Genomic DNA, 20610 nt, shown 5'->3' with positions numbered 1-20610 from the left:
ATACAGAAGTTGGGGCTGTACTCCCTGGAGGGAAGAAGGCTGGGAGGAAATTTGATTGGGGTTTTTAAAAGTCATGGGCAGGCTGGACAGAACAGATACAGAGATGCTGTTCCTATTGATAAAGGAAGCAAAAACAAGATTTAAAGTGAAGTGCAAACGAAGCAAGGATGATGTGAGAAAAAAAATGTTTTCACACAGTGAGTAGTTGGGGTCTGGAAATGTGGTGGAGGCATGTTCAATTAAGGCATTGGGATGCATTTTGGACAGATGGTGCAGGGGGATGTGGGGAGGAAGGCAGAAAATTGGGACCAGGGAATAGAATCAGTGCAGCCACAACGGGCTGAATAGCCTCCTTCTACAGCATAACAACTCTGTGATTTGGGTTTGGAAATTGACAGGGAAACAGGTGGGTGAGGAAGTCAGTTTTATTTGACATTAAGAATGGGCCTGAAATGTCCAAATTTGAGATTTTCCTCCAGTGCCCCGCTCTGAATTGTGACATGGCCTTTAACAGCTGAATACTAACTTTGGGGTAGAATGTAAATAGGCCAGTGAAATGACAAACACTGACAGAATGATGGCTTCCCTCAGAGTGAGGGCCCTGAGAGAGTTCCAGGCTGGAATTCAGTGCAGATGGCAGATGCAAATTGGGCCGGTTGGGGGTGGGGGAGGGTCTTGAGTGAACAATCCCAACACACGGAGAATTTGAGAAGGAGGCCTGATGGCAATTTGAGCCGGCATCAATGTGTTCCCCTGGGAAGAGAGGTCCCTGTGATGAGCATCTCTACCCTTTCTGACTTACAAACAGAAAGCGCACTTCCTCGAAAGGAAAAGTGCTCATATTTCGCAGGACTCTTCAGATCTTTGACAAACTTCACTGCATCGACATAACTGCCAAAAAAAATCAGAAATGTACCAGCTGGTCCTAATTACTTGACAGGTCCCTCTGATTTTAACACCACGACGAGTTCCTAGGTTGTTGACAAGCCAAGAGTTAAAATGTGGTGATAGGCGTGTTTGATGAACAGGCAATGAAGCACAGAAAGACCACTGTAACAAATTGTCTTGCCTTATTCTCATTCACCAAGTTACAAATGCCTCCTTCGGAATAATGCTCGCAGTGTCTCCAGCTCTGCAAAGGTGTGTTTGCTTAGCGCTCTGGATCGGAGTGACTGACTTCCCATCCATCACCAACATATTTATCAACTGCACCCCAATATTCCTCCTAAATGCCAATGAAATAAGGTCCGGAAATTAAATGTTGTTCACATTGCGACGAAGGCCTGCATTTTATTCTTCAAAGACGCTGACAGGACCGCTGCAAATTAACTTGGTCTGCAGGCATCATGCCTGGGAGTCCTTATTAGGAATTTCATGACTTTTACGTTTTGCGATACATCGATGAGCTCCAAGGATGTAACAATCTGAGCTGAAAAATCAATACACACAGCGGGAAGGGACATGGTCTGACTATTGTTTACTTGCTGCAGAACCATGATACAGATAACGGAGGCGTTGCCTGCTTCCAGCAGAACAAAGGATCAGTGACAACAGATTTACATTAAGCTGTAAAACAGGCTTTTAATGGCTTTATGTCAGCTTGGCAGGAGGAGAGTTGTTGTTGCTAACGAGTGAATTCTGCTGTGCAAGTGCTAAATGGTGGATTAACACCAGGCCTGACTAAACATGACACTTGTGCTCTCAGAAATGAGTGTCGGCAATGAGTGGGTGCGAGAGCTTCCATGGATATTTCAGAACATCTGGGGAACCATCATGAAATTTGGAATTAAATTCTATAAAACAACTTTGCACTGGCCACCCAGGCAGCTATCATGAAGTCAAGGTATTGAGGGTTCAGAAGTTCCTCTATGGATTACAGTGCAGCACTGCAGGACAGCCACACTGTCAGGGTCACCAAAAGGTGCTGTTAAAGCAAAGCATCTTCTGCCCTCTACTGTGGGGGTAAGAAAATCCCGTAACCCTAACAAAGACAGTACCTTGAACAGTATTTATTCCTTAATGAACATCATTAAAATCAGATCGTTGATTCATTGTCACACTGCTGCTCATCAGATCTTGTTGCGCAGACATTGGCTACTGTGCTTCCCACATTACAGTCATGGCAGTACTTTCCATGCACTTCCCTGATTGCAAACAGCTTTGGGGCAACCTGAGGTTGCAAAAGGTGCTGCATAGTTCTTTTTCACTCCACGAGATAGTAGGAACTGCCGATGCCGGAGAATCTGAGATAATAAAGTGTACAGCTGGATGAACACAGCCGGCCAAGCAGCATCAGAGGTGCAGGAAAGCTGCCGTTTCGGGTCTGGACCCTCCCTCAGAAAAAAATTCAGAAGAAACGTCAGCTTTCCTGCTCTTCTGATGCTGCCTGGCCTGCTGTGTTCCTCCTGCTCTACACCTTGTTATCTCTCTTCTTTTTCTCCCCTCTTGAATTGCCGTAACTCCTGGCCTCCTCTCAGAGGGGGGTGGGTGTGAGGTGGTTGCAGCGGTGTCATAGTGGTGAAGTCACTGGGCAATCTATCCAGGGCTTCGGGCTAATGATGCAGGGACATAGGTTCAAGTCTCGCTATAACAGACAGTGGAATTTGAAAACAAATTGGAATTAATAAAAACTAGGCTAATAGTTAGAAGGTAACCACTGACAATTGTTGTAAAAACCCACCTGGTTCACTAATTCCTTCAGGGAAGTCTGCCTTCCTTACCTGGTCTGGCCTAGACATGACTACAGTCTCAAAGCAATGTGGTTGACTCTTAACTGCCCTCTGGACAATTATAAATGGTCTGGCCAGAGATGGTCAACTTATTTAAAACGCATCACTATTCAGACAACTACATACAGCACAAACATGCCATGCAGTCCAAAATGTCTACACCAAATGTTTGTGCACCATACAATCACACCTCGTGTTTTACAAAGTTGTATCAGAGATAATGGGAACTGCAGATGCTGGAGAATCCAAGATAACAAGGTGTGGAGCTGGATGAACACAGCAGGCCAAGCAGCATCTCAGGAGCACAAAAGCTGACGTTTCGGGCCTAGACCCTTCACTGATGAAGGGTCTAGGCACGAAACGTCAGCTTTTGTGCTCCTGAGATGCTGCTTGGCCTGCTGAGTTCATCCAGCTCCACACTTTGTTATTTTGTGTTTACATAGTAGCTTTAAAGTACTAATGCACTCCAACATGTTTCACAGTAGTGTTAACAAACAAACCAGGGTCTAGGCCCGAAACATCAACCTTCCTGCTCCTCTGATGCTGCTTGGCCTGCTGTGCTCATCCAGCTCTACACCTTGTTATCTCAGACAAAAATCTTTCAGGCAGAGGTAATGAAAAGCCTGAGCATGAATTTTGTTTTAATCAACTCCCTTTGTAATAGCGTTGTGGGTCTATCTATAGCACATGGATTGTAGAGGTCCAAAAAGGAAGCTCACCAACACCTTCTCAGAGACAAGTTAGAGTTGTACAATAAATGTTGGCCCGGTCAGCAGTATCCACATCCTATTAGTGAATACATAAAAACACTACCCCTTAATGGAATATCTTTCTCTCAGGCCAATTAGACACTGAAATAGTGGGGTTTGTACTGGTGGAACCTATCAGTAATAGTTCATAGAGACCCTACAGTGTGAAAGCAGGCCATTCAGCCCATCCAGTCCACACTGATCCTCCGAACAGCATCCCACCCAGACTATCGCCCCACCCTAGCACTGTACCCATGCCTTTTTGATGGCTAACCCACCTAGCTTGCACATCCCTGGACATAGTTAGCACAGCCCATCCACCTAACCTGCGCATCTGTGGACTGTTTGAAGGAACCAAAGCACCCAAAGGAAACGTATGCAGACACAGGAAAAATGTGCAAACTCCACACAGACAGGCACCCGTGCGTGGGATCGAACCCGGGTCCCTGGTGCTGACCACTGAACCACTGTGCCACCCAAGTTAGTGTGAATAAGTGGATTGCCAGAACAAAATACTTTAGCGCTAGGCCTATCAGCTTCTGGCTATCAGGATAACAAAGTGTGGAGCTGGATGAACACAGCAGGCCAAGCAGCATCTCAGGAGCACAAAAGCTGACGTTTCAGGCCTAGAGCCTTCAAAACATCAGCTTTTGTGCTCCTGAGATGCTGCTTGGCCTGCTGTGTTCATCCAGCTCCACACTTTGTTATCTTGGATTCTCCAGCATCTGCAGTTCCCATGATCTCTGATCACAGCTTCTGACTATCACTTCTGTTTTAGCAAATTTTCCATGACCTACCAATCCTGTCCCTAATGTGTTTCACCTTCATAGCTAAGAGCAAGAACATTCTAGATCAGGCCTGAAGATCCTGACAGCCCATCAAAACCTGTTCAACAAACCCTCAGCGGCTCCTCCCAGATTCTCAGCTCCACCATTCAAATGACATTTGCGTCACAAAAGACGGTCAGAGCACTTCAGGAAATGAGATTGCTTGTTACTGCCAGGATGCAAAAGGAGGAGGTCAGGGCACATATTATTCCCAGTATAACTGGAACAAATGTTAGCTCCATACAGCTTGGGCTGGAGCGTAGAAGAAACCTGCAGAACTTATTGAAAAATCAGAGACAAAGATACAATATTGTCTGTTGCATTGGCTCAGGAAGCTTGATGAAACCTAGATGTTTGAACCTATCTGTCCAACTGTTAAGATTTGCGTAAGTGTCTAGTGTACAGTACTCTGCCAGGCCTACCATCAAGACTCGGTTGTTTTCAAAGTTTAATTTTCCTCTTCGATGGTTTTCTAGCGATCCTTACTGACTTCATCTGATCTGATAAGATGCAGGAATCTATATCTGATTCTTGTTGCTGCTCTTAATCATGATCTGTGCCACGGGACGTGTAATCAACAACAAAATTACCAAAGCACACAGTTCAATTTTAAGTAGCATTGGTCTTGCTTTTTCAGTTACTTCAGTGCACGGCGTATTACAAATTACACATAACGCAAAAAAAGCATTTACTCTAATTTAAAAAGAAGCATAAACATATATCATGCAGCATAATAATGTCATGCAAGTGCTTTACAAAAATCGCAAGAAGCTAACTCGACCTCTCCGGAAGTAACTTCCTACAAAACTCTAGGAAACCAGCAGACTCCTCACAATTTAAACCACAATAGTGACATGCTTCAGTATTATCATTTGTTTTCTCTGCCAGTGTGCACTTCAAATAATTGACAAAAGAACCAGAGATGATGAAAGCTGGAAAAACAAAAGTGATTGGTTATAATCTGGGGTGCTAGGATTTAGGAGTAGGTCTTTTAATCTGTTCTGCCATCCCTCCTCATTTCTGTCTTAAAACGGAAACTCCTTAACATTAAATCATGCCCTCACTCTAATACTTCCCTCAAGTTTGTAAGGCACTCTCTGAAAATTCAATAACTTTCAAATTGGGTAAATATTGGAATTTTAACAGTTTGTAGAGTTATGAAGAAGATTTGGGTCAGCACAGGAGTGATGGACCAAATGGCCTGCTTCTTTGCTGCATGATACATCCCAGATAACATAAACTTCTGCCTGATCAGCTATGCTTGATGACAAGCTCTGCACTGTAGTGCGGGGAGGTTAACATATTAAATTAACATTACCAATGACACTGGACAAGAAAGATGTCCAGCCAACAATTGGTAAAGTTGCAAAGTAATATTAGTCTTACAAAAATACAACATTACAAAATCACGACCAATACATTTTAAAATGCAAAAAAAGTACTCTAACATCAGCGGCTCAGCACAGAGTTACAGGAACAAAACAGTAGATTCGTTTTCAACAAAAGCTCACCCTGAATTAGAAGACATGATAGCCCTTTTCGTTAATCAACTCTTGAACAACCAATGCTGCTATGCATTTTCTTCAGAAATGTTTACGATTCTGGAGGTCAATATCTGAGAGTTACCTTAATGCCTCTGCTAACCATGATTCCAATATCCTTGCACCACTCTTCATACTCTGTTGTTGCTCCTGTCTTTTCAGCCAAAGATGTGTTAACACATTAAGGCACCATTACATTCAGCCTCCTCTCCATTCCAAGACCTTCACTACTTGGAAGGACAAGGGCATCAGGTAGAAAGTGACCCCTCAAGCTACATGTCCTTGTGTCTTTTCAAACAAATTTACAGCTTTTCTCAGGCTCCAGGAGGACTCCTCGATGAGAATATGGACACCTAGATTTTATTATTCAGCTCATCATGGATCAAAAGCTCACAATCAAACCAAAAATTTTAGATCAAATTATTTGTTTTAATACTCTCACAATAGCAAACAGAGAAATGTCTGGTAAAGGACACACACACATATTGAATAAATATGGCATTTAATCAGCTCACATGGGCAATATCTCTGTCACCTTGTAATAAACTCTGATGATTTGGCTGTTTAACTAAACTCAATTTCATTATCTCACAGTACACGCAGGATGCCATGTCCTGTAACGACCATCAGTGGACTCTGACCCACTGCGTGATCTTTCTCAATCTCAATATATCACATCCAGCAGGAAATTAAACAGATAAGGAACTGCATTCTCACCTCAACACGAATAAGGAAATGCACCCCAATGGGCGAAAAAGGTACCTATCAGCCAATATGTAGTTGACAGTGACTCGCAAATCAAGTATCTGTCTCCACCATCTCTCCTCTGTGGCATCCCTCCCAGTTCTAATGCAACCTCATCAGTGTCTCTTCCACCTCTCATCACTTTGCAATGACTTTCAGAAATCCCCAAGCTCCCATCCTTGGCATCCTCCCTTTCACTCATTCACATGCTAATACTTTGAGGTGGAGAGGCCAATTTTCCTGGCAATTTCCTCTCATCCCCATCCTGTCACATCTCGGATGTCTCCATTCATCCCAAACACCCCACCGCTGAGGATGAAACTCTGGATGTTGTGGGGTTTTTTTCCCTTCCTTTTTCATAACAGGGCCCAATGTATTTTTGGAGGCCTACACCACCAGGTCAGATGAGACCTGAAGCCTGAGGCCCAAAAACCTGCAGGAGCCTGCAAGCAGACACCACAAGGCGAGGAAGTGAGACAAAGGGATTTGGAATTGGAGACAACCTGGGACATCTGAAGGAAAGGTCAGTTTACTTGAGATAAAAATCAGCCCCCTTTTACAAAGTGGGGAGCAAACTTGGTCTCTCCAGGAAAATGGGAAAAGTAGTGAGAAACCATCTCGACCCACTGAGAAAGTAGTACATTCCAGAATTCCCAATGGTTTGAGGCTAGCCAGCAGCAAATTAAGCTTCTGTCAGTTTTTGGATTATGGTCCATTTAAATTCAGGGTCTTTCAAGTCAATCTATCCAGTTCAGATGACCAAAGCAAACAAGCTGAGTCAAATCCAACCACAATTTCAAAATCTACATTAAATTTTAAAAAAAGCCTTCTAAGAAAAAAATAAGTCTAATTCTTGAGAACCTAAATTCTGGTTAAGGGTATAAAGGTGGAGCACATTCATTAGAATATCACAGCAGTACAAATAAAGACACACACAAGAATGTACAATCAACAGGCCCATGTCAGAGGTGTTTAAAGTGGTTGATGAACTCCCAGGCTCTCTGTATTTTTTGTGGCCTTAAGGAATCTGTGTTCCATGTGTGTTTGGCTTGTACATGACCACATCTCCATCTCCATTATCAAAAGGTACTGTTCCTGAAGGTCTGGCTGCACACAACCTGACACTCCTGATCTCTGGTCACCTAGAGGTCAGCCGAAGAAAGGACCAACTCCTGGGCCTGACCAAGGTGACCTTTAGCAAGTGGAGCAATAGGCTGTGGAGGGGATCATACTCCCTGGCAATCTACCCCTGACCCACAGTTTCATCTGTAGATGGTGTCCTTGGAGAGGGAGCACACAGTGCCCAGTGCTACGATTGCAACTGGTGGACACTGCAGAGACTGGAGTACATTGTCACCATCTAGAAACAACATTTGAATTTAATGTTATGGGGCCTCCATCAGCAGGTGGCGGTATTGATGGAGGACACTGAGCCGTGGAGTTGAGTCGTTCTCCAGGACCTCCACCAGCAGGTGGTTATGTTGAGGAAAGGCTGCTGCAGCATAGAGTCACACAGCATGGAAACATACCTTTTGGTCCAACTAGTTTACTCTGATCTTATTCCCAAACTAAACTAGGCCCATATCCTCCCAAACCTTTCCTATTCGTGTACTTATCCAAATGACTTTTAAACATTGTAACTACACCTGTATCTACCACGTCCTCTGGCAGTTCATTCCACACACGAACCACTCTCTGTGTAAAAAAAAATGCCCTCTTGTCCTTTTTAAATCTTTCTCCTCTCACCCTAAAAATATGGCCCGTGGTTTTGAATTCCTCTACCCTGGGGAAAAGACCATGACTATTTACCCTATCCATGCCCCTCATGATTTTATAAACCTCTATAAGGTCATTCCTCAACCTCCTACACTCCAATGACAAAGGTCCCAGCCTATCGTTTATAACTCAAACCTTTCATTCCTGGGAAATCTTTTCTGAACCCTCTCCAGTTTAAGAATATCCTTCCTGTAACGGGGGACCAGAACGGCACACAATACGCCAGGAGAGGTCTCACCTGTACAACCTCAACAGGACATGTCAAGTCCTATACCTGATGGTCTGAGCAATGAAGGAAAGCATGCTAAACCCCTCCTTAAAAACCCAAAGTTGACCAAAGCTGAAAGGATTATTTACCTGAATCAGTAGGTCTCCCGGTAGTTAAACAGCCTCCTGCTGGAAAATGATACAGTATATTTAGTGGAGAGAAGACTGATCGGTGGGAGAGGAGTCAAACGAAGGAATTCCTCAGCTTCAGTATAACCCACACAGTCATTCATAGTAAACAGGTCCTTTATTTATCCTTCTTCCTATTTATAATGATTTCATGCTGGGGGGTGCGGTTAAAGATACCTGCTCCATGATCCTTAGGCTATCCAAATGTCCAAACCACATGCTATGTTGATTCTGTAAAATTCTTTTTAAATTTCTGATTTTTGTTGCGGTACCCATTTTAAGGGGCTGCCACTCTTTAATTTGGTTTGGTCGGTTTATTTCAATTTTTATTTCTTAAGTGTATAAAGAGAACATAAGGATGTTGCATGCAGGAAATTGACTTCCAAGTCCTCTACAGCCTTCTGCACCATGTTTATACAGACTGCAGACACCCCAGCTCCATCTGAAGGGGCTCCTCCTGCACTTTTTTGACCATGATACGGCCGTATGCCCTGATCTTTGGGTACCTTGAGCAGAGGGGGTACAGGAAACTTGGAGGAACTTTTTTTTAAGTTTGGTCCTCACTCTTGCCAAGAAAGCCATTTACAGGTCCAGGCTGTGTAGGGAATCCTAATATACTTAATTTAATGATCATCTTTTTAGTGCAGTCAATGGGTGAGGAAGATCAATTTATTTGTCTTACAGGAGCTATACTGATAGAGCATTGTCTTGCATTAGCACCTGTTAAAGATTCCACAACCATTGATGTTCACTAGACTTGCTGTTTGAAAGGATCTGTGTGATAGAGGCAAATGCAGACAAACTCAGCAGGTCTGGCACGATCTGTAGGCAGAGAAACAGAGCTAGCTTTTCTAGTCAGATAGGACTCTTCTTCAGAACTCTTCCATAACAGAAAACATCCTTTCAGCATTCATTTTGTCTTTCAGGATCTTGTATGTTTCAGTAAGTTCACCTCTTATTCCCAGTGTACCTAAGGAAGTGGCTCTAAAAACAGTGGCTGCATTGGTGGTCATGAGATTCTTGAGATCGTGCAACAGTTCCTATAGACTGGAGGGTAGCCAATGTAACTCACTATTAAAAGGGAGGTAGAGAAAAACACAGAATTATAGACCAGTGACTCTGAGTAGTGGGGAAGATGCTAGAGTCCATTAACTCAGCATTTATAGCGGAGCACTTAGAAAACAGTGGTAGAATGAGAGACATTCAGCATGGATTTACAAAGAGAAATCGTACAGTCATACAGTCATAGAAACCGGCCCTTTGGTCCAACTCGTTTATGCCAACCAGATATCCTAAATTAATCTAGTCCCATTTGCCAGCATTTGGCCCATACCCCTCTAAACTCTTCCTATTCATGATTTTATAAATCTCTGTAAGGTCACCCCTCAGTCTCGGAAGAATCTACTGGAATCCTTCAGTGCATGTGGTTTATTTGCACTTTCAGAAGACTTTTGACAAAGTCCCATGTAAGAGATTAATGTGTAAGATTACAGTGGATAGGATTGCGGGTAGTGTATTGAGATGGATCAAAAATTGGGTTGCAGGCAGAAAACAAAGCGTAGTGATAAATTAGCCTTTTTCAAATGGCAGGCAGTGATGGATGGGGTACTGCAGGGATTGTTAGAGGGACCGCAGCTGTTCACAATATACGTTAATGTTTTAGAGAAGGAAATTAAATGTAATAACTCAATACTTGCAGGTGACATGAAGCTGGGTGGAAGAACGAGCTGTGAGGAGGTTATGGAGATGTTACAGGATGATTCGGACACACTGAGCGAGTAAGTGCTTGGCAGAAGCAGTATAATGTGGATTAATGTGAGGTTTGATCGTGAAAATAGCAAGGCAGATGACTATCTGAATGGCTGTGAATTGAGAGAGGGGAATGTTTAGTGAGACCTGCAATTAAAGGAGAATCTGGAATATAGTGTGTAATTTGGCCTACTTATTTGAGGAAGGATGTTCTTGGTACAGAGGGAGTGCAGTAAAGGTTTGCCAAATTGATTTCTGGGATGGCAGGACTGATGTGCAAAGGGATATTGAGTGGGTTAGGGTCATATTCACTAGAGTTTAAAAGAATGAGTGGGTATTTTATGGAAGCCAATAAAATTCAAACAGGACTAGACAGGTTAGAAGCAGGAAGGATATTCCTGATGGTGGGGGAGTCCAGAATCAGGAGTTATTGTTTCAGGGTAAGGGGTAAACCTTTTAGGGCTGAGATGAAGAGAAATTTCTTTATCGCGGAAAAGGTGAGCCTTTGGAATTTACTACCACAGAAAGTAGTTCAGACCAAAACGTTATGTGTTTTCACGAAAGAGGCAGATATAGCTCTTGTGGCTAAAGGGATCACGGGATATGAGCAGATTAGGAGTTTAGGATACTGAGCTTGATAATCAGCCATGACCATATTGAATGGTGAAGCAGGCCAGAGAGGTAAAATGGTGCAGAGATAGTAGGAACTGCCAATGCTGGAGAATCTGTGATAACACGGTGTGAAGCTGGATGAACACAGCAGCATCAAAGGAGCAGGAAAGTTTGACGTTTCGGGTCGAGACCTTCTTCAGCATCAAGCAAATCTTATTTGTTGTGTCTCATTTCTGTGTCATTTCTTTTACATTATCATTTAATATTGAATTATAATGGGATCCTTCTCTGAAGCTGTAAACATTGGCTTTATAAAGCACATTGATAGTAGTAGTTAAGCTGAAGATGCTTCACAGGAGCAGAGAATATGTGACATTGATGCACTCAATGAATTCTCAAAGTGTTAATTAGGGAAAGTAATGAGATTTATTAACAAATATTCTTTTCTGTTTTAAAGTGTTCGGGCAGATAACAGCTAAGAGGGTAGAACCTATGGTCTTTTTATTCATTCATGAATATGGGTGTCACTGGCTGGGCAAGCATTTATTTCCCATCCCTAGTTACCCTTCAGAAGTTGGTGATGAACTGCCTTCTTGAACTGCTGCAGTCTACTTGCTGTATGTAAACCCAGAATGACCTTAAAGGAGGAATTTGTAGAATTTTGACCCAACAACAGTGAATATATTTAGAAGTCAGGATGGTAAGTGGCTTAGTTGGGAGGATCTAGGGTGGTTTTCCAATACATCTGCTACCCTTGTCCTTCCAGAAGTATTGGTTATAATTTGGAATGTGCTGTCTAAGCAGCGTTGGTGAATTTAAGAGGTGAGTTTTGTAGATGATACACATTGCTGGTGAAGGGAGCAGATATTTGTGGATGTAATGCTAATCAAGCACTTTATCCAGCATGGTCTTAAGCTTCTTGAATGTTGTTGGAGCTGCACCCATCCAGGCAAGTGGGGAGTATTCCATCACACTCCTGACTTGTGCTTTGTGAATGAAGGGCAAGTTTTGGGAGTCAGCAGGTGAGTTACTCGCTGCAGTATTCCTAGCCTTTGAACTGCTCTGGCAGATGCAGTATTTATATGGCAAGTGCATTCAATTTCTGGTAAACAGTACCACTCAGGATATTGATAGTGGGAGAATCAATTATGGTAGGGCCAATGAACACCAAAAGGCGAGAGTTAGATTCTTTCTTGGTTATTGCCTGGCATTTTTGAGGCATGAATGCTACTTGTCACGTGTCAGTCTAAGCCTGGATATTTTCCATGCCTTGCTACATTTGAACATCATCAGCTTTAGTATCTGAAGATCCATGACTGATGCTGAACAATGTGCAATCATCAATGAACATCCCTACTTCTAACCATGTGATGAAGGAAGGTCATAGACGAAGCAGTTGAACTTGGTTGGGCCTACCCTGAGGAAATGCTGCAGAAATATCCTGGAGCTGAAATGACTGACCTCCAACACCCTCAACCACCTTCCTACGTGCCAGCTATGAATCCTACCAATGGAGAGATTTTCACCTGATTCCCACTGACTATAGTATTGCTCGAACGCCGTGATACCACGCTCAGTCAAATGCACCTCACTCTGGTATTCAGCTGTTTTGTCCATGTTTGAACCAAGGCTGTAATGCAGCCAGGAGCTGAGTGGGAAAATGGCCCCGGCAGAATGCAAACTGGGTGTCAGTGAGCAGGTTATTGTGAACCAAATGCTGTTTGATAGCACTATTAGTGACTCCTTCCATCACTTCATTGATCTTGGTTCCTTTATTGAATAAAAGAAGGGACATATTTTCAATGACACAATTTGTATCTTCAAAACATTATTATATGTTCCTTTTCAAGTGTAGCGACTGCTTTGTTATTTCAGCAAATGCATGAGCCAGATTGAACATAGTAAAATCTTACCAACAGCAATGATTGGTTGAGAGACACATTACTGGGTTAGCTAGTGGGAAAATTATACTGGTCTTTTCAAAATTGCACAGAGAGATTTTTCAAATCCACCTGAACAGACAGACTGACAGAGCTTTGGTTTAACAATTGACCTGAATTATAGCACATTATATCATCCCTCCCTCTTTTCATGTCATGTCCTTAGTTGTCCGAAGGCTGCTAATAATGGATCTGCAGCTATCTGCAAGTCCAACAGTCCTTCCATAAAGCTATAATCTCACAGTTGGGAAGGATCAAGAGGCAGGCCCAAGAACTATCTCAATCATTATGCAGATTGACCATGTACCATTAAGCACCACACCTCTAACCAGCTGAGTTAACTAACCCCATCTCAGACAATACTGCAAAGTTTCAATGTTACACTGCACTGTTAACATGGCTTTAATCCTTGTTTTAATCTCCAGACCCCAGCACCAGATTGCCTATCAATGCTAAACTGTCTTGACGCACTCGTGAAATACACAACACTCCCAGATTCCAGAAACATATCCAATACTCCCAGACCCTGGCGAACTGTCTCTAAAACTCCCAGATCCCTTAACTCCGTACACAATGATTCCAGATCCCTGACTCTAGCTTTCCGAGAGCCTGCATTTCCAGTGATCCCAAAATACCTCAGTCTTTCCCAATGATGTCCTTGCGGCCCTATCAAAGCACCGTCAGATTCTGTGCCCTCTGTTTCAGATAACTCAGCCCTTCCCACTGCTCCAGATCAATATGTTACCCATGTATGTGATGAACCAGTGCCTTCATAATACTTGAGTAATAAGAAGTGCTCTCAATACCTCAGCATGTCTGGCAGCATTCATGGATAGAGAAACAGAGTTAACCTTTCAGGTCAATAATCTTTCAACCTGATTTAATATTTACTTCAGCAGGCAGCACTTCCAACAGCGCAACAATCTCTCATTGTTGAAACAAAGCATCACCAATGCTCTCATTCCCTGGATTAGGTACAAATGTCAGGTATTGATTTTGAAACTGCAACTTTCTTTCAACACAAGATTAACTCCATGTCTCTACACTGATGCAGCCAGTTCTACTGAGTAGTTCCCAGTAGTTCTTTTCTTTTTATTTCAGAATGGCAGCATCAGCAGTATTCTGCCCTTTAAATGCTTGATATGGCAGATTTTAACACTTCAAAGTCACTTAGAGTAATAATTAGCAGACTGTAAGTCCTTCTGCTATCCACTACCCAACATGAATTGGGAATGCTGCTCCAAATCCATTATCTACATATCTTTCATCTTCAAAGCAAAGATACCAAAGAAAGCTGGCCTGGCATTCGAAACAGAAGTTATTGGAAAATGTCATATCCTATAATCATACATGAGCTAAGGAGTGTTCAAGACAGAAATGCAGTGTCAATGATTCAGCTTTGATTATATACTCCATAGCTATCACAAGGTACAAGGAGAGTTCTGCTGCACACAGGTAGTCAGGTCCCTCAAACAGTAGTAAGATAACCAAGTAGATAATTGGTTTCTTTTGGTGGCAATGAAAGATACACATTGGCAAGGTACCAGAAGGATCCCCCCCCCCACTCCGCTAACCTTTTAAAAATATGCGATGGATGGTTACATCCAGCTGAGGAGTCAGACAGGGGCCCAATTTAATATTTTGTTCAGAAGGCAGTGCTTCCAACAGTGCAGCAATCTCTCACTTCCACAGGAAAGTACCTCCCCAGGTTAGGTTCAAATATCAGGAATTGGTTTTGCAGCCGCAAACTCCTCGTTCAGAGCTGAGAATGGTACCAACTGTGCCAAGGGATGATTGGTTACGAAGTGATTGTGAACTCACAAACAAAATGGCCTGAGAGGAGCACAGTGTCCTGTTGTCACATATCCAATGAATGCTTTATAAGGAGTGTCTCAGTTCGGGCTGCCCGCTGCTTTCTGGTTATTGTTATCAACTTGTTATGGCAGAGCAGGTGGGATTTGAACTTGAACTCCTGGCCCAGAGGGAGGGTCACTACCACTGCACCACGAGATTCCATACTACCAACCATACTTGGTATGATTGCAGCACCAGTGAGGGCTACCTACAAGGCCCACGGGAACAGTAAGCAGCCTGATATCATTTGCGGTTACGCGAATTAAAAGGTAAACCCCACACCTTAAAGGGGAGATTTATTGTGGCTGAGACTAACCGTGGGAATGCCTTTGTGGATTAGATCTGTGCTGTGACATATGAGAGAGTGGCTAAATGATTGACAGAGCCAAAGGATGGGAAATTTGCCAAAGACATGAATAACTGCTTCAGCAGCCAGAAGAAACAGTCCAGCAACTAACATGTAAGATCATTCTTAATAACACAGAAAGGATTCATTCTATTCAACATGCTGAGGGAAGTGGCTGCAGTGTGGAGCTGGAAAATTGCAGTGTTGCATCAAAGCAGCATTGCACATTTTATTCATTCACAGGCTGAGGGCATTGTTGGCCAGGCAGCATTTATTGCCCATCCCTAATTGCCCAGAGGGAAGTTAAGAGTCAGCCATATTGCTATGGGTCTGGAGTCACATGTAGGTCAGACCAGGTAAGGATGGCAGTTTCCTTCCCTAAAGGACATTAGTGAACCAGATGGGTTTTCTAACAATGGACGATGGATTCATGGTCATAATTATATCCTTAATTCCAAATATTTATGGAATTCAATTTGACCATCTGCCATGGTGGGTTTCCAGGTTCCCAGAACATTATCTGGGTCTCTGGATTAACAGTCCAGCAATAATACATTCGGTCATTATCTCCCCTACACTGATAGACATCATTGTCTTTCTGCAGTGCTTGATGCTAGCCTTTGTTAAATGTACACATTGGAATATGGGAACGTAGGAATTGGGAGAAGGAGTAGATAATTCAGACCTTCAAGCCTACTCCACCATTTAACATGGTCATAGCTGATCTTTTCCTGGTCTCAACTCCACTTTCCTACCTGCTCCCTGTGGCATTTTCTCTCACTTTTTAAGAAAAGTATTTATTTCTTTCTTGCATCTGTTGATTGATTCTACCCCCACTACAGTCTGAGGAAGTGAGTTCCACAGATTCACATCCATCTGAGGGAAGTAGCTTCTCCTCACCTCAGTTTTGAACCTACCTCCTCTCACTCTGTATCTCTGACTTCTTATATGAGACTGTCCCACAAGGGGGAACCAGCTGGTTCAATATCCAATTTATCAATCCCGTCTGGCATTTAATGGACCCCAATCAGATTCCCACCTCATTCTTCTGAACTCCGGCAAGAATAAGCCCCTTCAATCACTCCTCATACGACAGCCCTTTCATCTCTGGAATCAAACTGGTGAACCTCCTCTGCACTGCCTCCAGTGCCACCACATTCTTCCTCAAGTAAGGAGACAAAATATGGATCTAGTACTACATCATATATAATAGTAACAACACTTCTTTACTTTTATAATCCAGTCTCTTTGCAACAAATGCTAGAATTCCATTTGCCTTTCTCATTAAATGCTGCACTTACATACCCACTTCCAGTGATACATGCACAAAGACACCCAGGTCCCTCTGTATTGATAAACTTTGAATCTGCTTCCCATTTAAATAATAATAAGCCCTTTTATTAATCTTGCCAAAATGGGCAACCTTGCACTTATCCACATTAAACTCCATCTGCCAGATTCTGGACCATTCTCCTAGTCTATCAATAGCTCAATGTAAACTCATTATCTCCTCCTCCCTAAATAACAAAGTGTGGAGCTGGATGAACACAGCACGCCAAGCAGCATCTTAGGAGCACAAAAGCTGACATTTCGGACCTAGACCCTTCATCTGATCTTGGATTCTCCAGCATCTGCAGTTCCCATTATCTCTGATCTCTTCCTCCCTGCTTGTTTTCCCATCTATTCTAGTATGATGTGTGAACTTTGCCATGTAACATTTTGTCTATGCTTGCAGATCATTTATATAGATTGCAAATAGTTGATGTCCAAGAACTGAACTCTGTGGCACCCCACTAGGTACAGTGCACCATCAGGACAAGGGCCCATTTATCCCGACCATCTGCTTTCTGTCAGTCAGCCAATCCTCTATCCAAGCTCCAGCCCCTCAAATACACTCTAACTCCTCAACCAAGATAGTCTCTGTCACACATCCTGTTCAAATGTGCATGCCTCTCTCAAATCCTGTTGTTAGTTGACCAGGTACAGCCTGTAAAACGTGATATCATGCAGAATCTAGTCCCTACAGTCTTACACTAAGCAAGCTTTCCTACGAGTGTCTTACTTCATTCCTGCAACTCTATGCATTCAAAAGCAGCTGCCAGGCAGTGATGTTTGCAGTAGGTTTAGGTATATGGGGACCTACAGGTAAGGGGACTGTTATTGAGACAGCAGTGTATTAGAGTGGTGTCAACACAATAAGAAGTATGCAATACACACAGCACATTCTGGATACATTGAATGGTTGCGCATACAATACAGTATAAAAATGGAAAAAGTAGTTGAAACAGAAACAATAGTAACTTTCAAAATGAAATCGGAAAAATGGCTAAAGAAGAAAAATTGCAAGAAATCGCATAAAGGAACAGAAGTTCAGTTAATTAGCTTGTTTTGCAAAAGTCCCAATGGACAAAATGACCTTCATCTGAATGTTACATTCAATAATTTTATAATTTTAAGTCCATTGTTTTACTGATTGAATTCAAATACAATATCTTGAGTTCTGATGTTAATTTAACCACAGTCTTTCAATTTTCTCACCACCGCTCACTCAGGCATTTATACGATATGTCAATTGAATTCAGGTCGATATTGCTGATGGGAGTCTGTTGCATGTTAGATGTAATAATGCTATAGTTTGCGATCGTTAAAAACCAAAACCATTGTGAGAGTGGTGGACGTGTGGAATGCGCTGCCAGTAGTGATAATGGAGTCAGATAATTTAGAGACTTTTAAGCGTTTCTCGGATAGGCACATGGAGGATAGTAAAATGTAGGGTATGCAGCATAGTTTGATCTTTGCAGGATAATAATTGGCACAACATTGTGGGCCGATGGGCCTGTACTGTGCTGTACTGTTCTATGTTCTTCCAAACACTTCTCAATTCGATATCTCTTGACAAACTGGCAGGAGACTCATGCAGATCATGGTAACTGTAAATGCAGGGGCAGCTCTCAACCTGCTCCCAGTACCTTACAACAGACAATAGAATCCACTGGCTATGGGTCACCATCAGAAAGCAGCAAGTCCATTGAAGACTCAATGGGTTGATAGTCTATAACCATCAAAAGTTAATGAGACCAAGTTGTAAATGAAGATAAGGATTTTCAATTTAAGTTAAGATATGCCATTAAGTGTGTTCATTTTAATGCTTAGGTCTGCTGAGTTTGGAAATAAACTCATTAAACATTGCTGATGTATTTTTAAAATTTGGAGAATAATCCTACTATTAAATGGGACAAAACAAGCAGCATGCAGTTAGAGGGATTTGCTAAGAGCAATGTCCTAATCTGACCTCATTGATAGGTTGCTTCATTCCAAGCAGTGGAGAGAAATTAGGCAGTGACCATTCCTGGACGAACATCTGAGCAGGTACCTGCAGCTCACTAGCATCTTCTCCAAGCCTCCAGCATTCCGCAACATCTCCAGGCCAGCTCACATGGGCAGTAACCATTAACCGCAACATTCGGAATTGGCAAAGCACCAGCCTCACCACATTTGGAACATTCGGTACTCACTTACGTTGTTCCGCATTGCAATACAAACACTCTGGTGCTCTCTTACACCGCGATGCTGCTGACAGGCTGTTTTACACATAGGAACAGGCATCCATCTCATACATTAGAATGAGGTGCATCATAAGGCTCTTAGCCTGGTCTCTTAGAGTTCACTCATTTTATGCCTACTTGGATGCTGTCAACATCTCTGCCTTGCCTTGGTTTTCACACAGATAGATGGCCAAGCAGTTAATTGACTTTGGCAGCAATGACTGGGCAAGGGGAGTACAGTCAGTCAGGAAAGGTGTGCCAAGTGAGTGAGTACGAACCACAGAAGGCAAGAAGGGTCATTAGTTTGGGGATATGGGGTGGATGAGAGCCACTGAGGGAAAATGCATGCAATAATGAGAGTAGAGTAATCGAGTTATACAGCATGGAAACAGACCCTTCAGTCCAACTCATTCATCCTGACTAGATATCTTAAATTAATCCAGTCTCATTTGCCAGCATTTGGCCCAGAGCCCTCTAAACCCTTCCTATTCATATACCATCCAGATGCCTTTTAAATGTTGTCATTGTACCAACCTCCACCACTTCCTCTGGCAGCTCATTCCATACATGCACCGTCTGTGTAAAAAAGTTGTCCCTCAGTCCCTCAGGTCCCTTTTAAATCTTTCCCCTCTCAACTTAAACCTATTCCCTCTAGTTTTGGGCCTCCTTACTCTGGAAAAAAGACCTTGGCTATTCACCCTATCCATGCCCCTCGTGATTTTATAAGCCTCTATAAGGTCACCCCTCAGCCTCTGATGCTCCAGGGAAAGTAGCCCCAGTGTATTCAGCCTCTCCCTATAGCTCAAACCCTCTAACCCTGGCAACATCCTTGTAAATCTTTTCTGCACCCTTTTAATCTTCCCAACATCAAAAGAATGAAAGAAGGACAAAAGAGAATTACAGCACAGGAACAGGCCCTTTGGCCCTCTGTGCCAATCAAGTCCTAACTAAATTGAAAAACAAACCCTCTGCCCTTATTTGGTCCGTATCCCACTAATCCCTCCCTATTAATCTAACCATCCAGATGCCTCTTAAATGTTGCCAACATGCCTGCTTACAACACCACCTCTGGCAGTGCATTCCAAGCTCCTGCCACTCTCTGTGTGAAAGTATTTCCTCACACATCTCCTTTAAACTTTTATCCCCTTGTAATTACTTCAACCCTGGGAAAAAGCCTCTGACTATCCACCCTATCTATGCCTCTCATAATTTTTTCGACCTCTATCAGGTTTCCCTTCAGCCGCTGTCTTTCCAGTGAAAACAATCTCTCGTCTCTTTAACCTTTCCTCACAGCCAATGCCCTTGAGAAGGGGAAACAGCCTGGCGAACATTCTCTGCACTCTCTCCAAAGCTTTTGCCTGCTACTGGTAATGTGGCAACCAAAACGGCACACAAAATACTTCAAACGCAGTCTAACAAGAGTTTTGCACAGCTGTAAGAAGGAGCGTCAACTCTTATACTCCATGCCCCAGCCAATGAAGGTAGCCATGCCATATGCCTTCTTAATCACTTTGGCCACGTGTGTTGGCACTTTTAGGGAACTGCCGACTTGCACACCCAAATCCATCTGTGTGTTAATGTTCCGAAGGGTTCTGCTGTTCACAATATAATTCACAACTAAATTTGATCCCCCAAAATGCATCACCTTGCATTTGTCTGGATTAAACTGCATCTGCCATTTCTGTGCCCAAGTTGCCAGTCTACCTATATCCTGTTGTTTCCTTTCACAATCATCAGCACTACCAGCATCTCCACCAATCCTTGTGTCATCTGGAAAATTACTAATCAGGCCACCCACACTT

The 20610-nt window shown here is 42.9% G+C and overlaps 1 protein-coding gene across 8 annotated transcripts in view; it reads right to left on the bottom strand.

Annotated features, from left to right (window-relative positions):
- slc29a4a (solute carrier family 29 member 4a) overlaps window positions 1-20610 on the bottom strand; it is a 135542-nt gene that overhangs the window by 58530 nt on the left and 56402 nt on the right. The window contains exon 3 of one of the 8 annotated variants that reach the window (XM_059653913.1): window positions 8724-8762. The exons of 6 other annotated variants lie outside the window; for them this stretch is intronic. The gene's annotated coding sequence lies outside the window, so the exon portion shown is untranslated. The remainder of the gene's footprint in view (window positions 1-8723; window positions 8763-20610) is intronic. One more of the 8 variants, XM_059653912.1, reaches the window with a different exon arrangement.

The sequence above is a fragment of the Stegostoma tigrinum genome, chromosome 23, assembly GCF_030684315.1.
Source record: "Stegostoma tigrinum isolate sSteTig4 chromosome 23, sSteTig4.hap1, whole genome shotgun sequence".
In the NCBI taxonomy this organism is placed as follows: domain Eukaryota; kingdom Metazoa; phylum Chordata; class Chondrichthyes; order Orectolobiformes; family Stegostomatidae; genus Stegostoma; species Stegostoma tigrinum.
The sequence above is the reverse complement of the archived record's forward strand: the minus strand, read 5'-3'. Positions and strand labels throughout refer to the sequence as shown.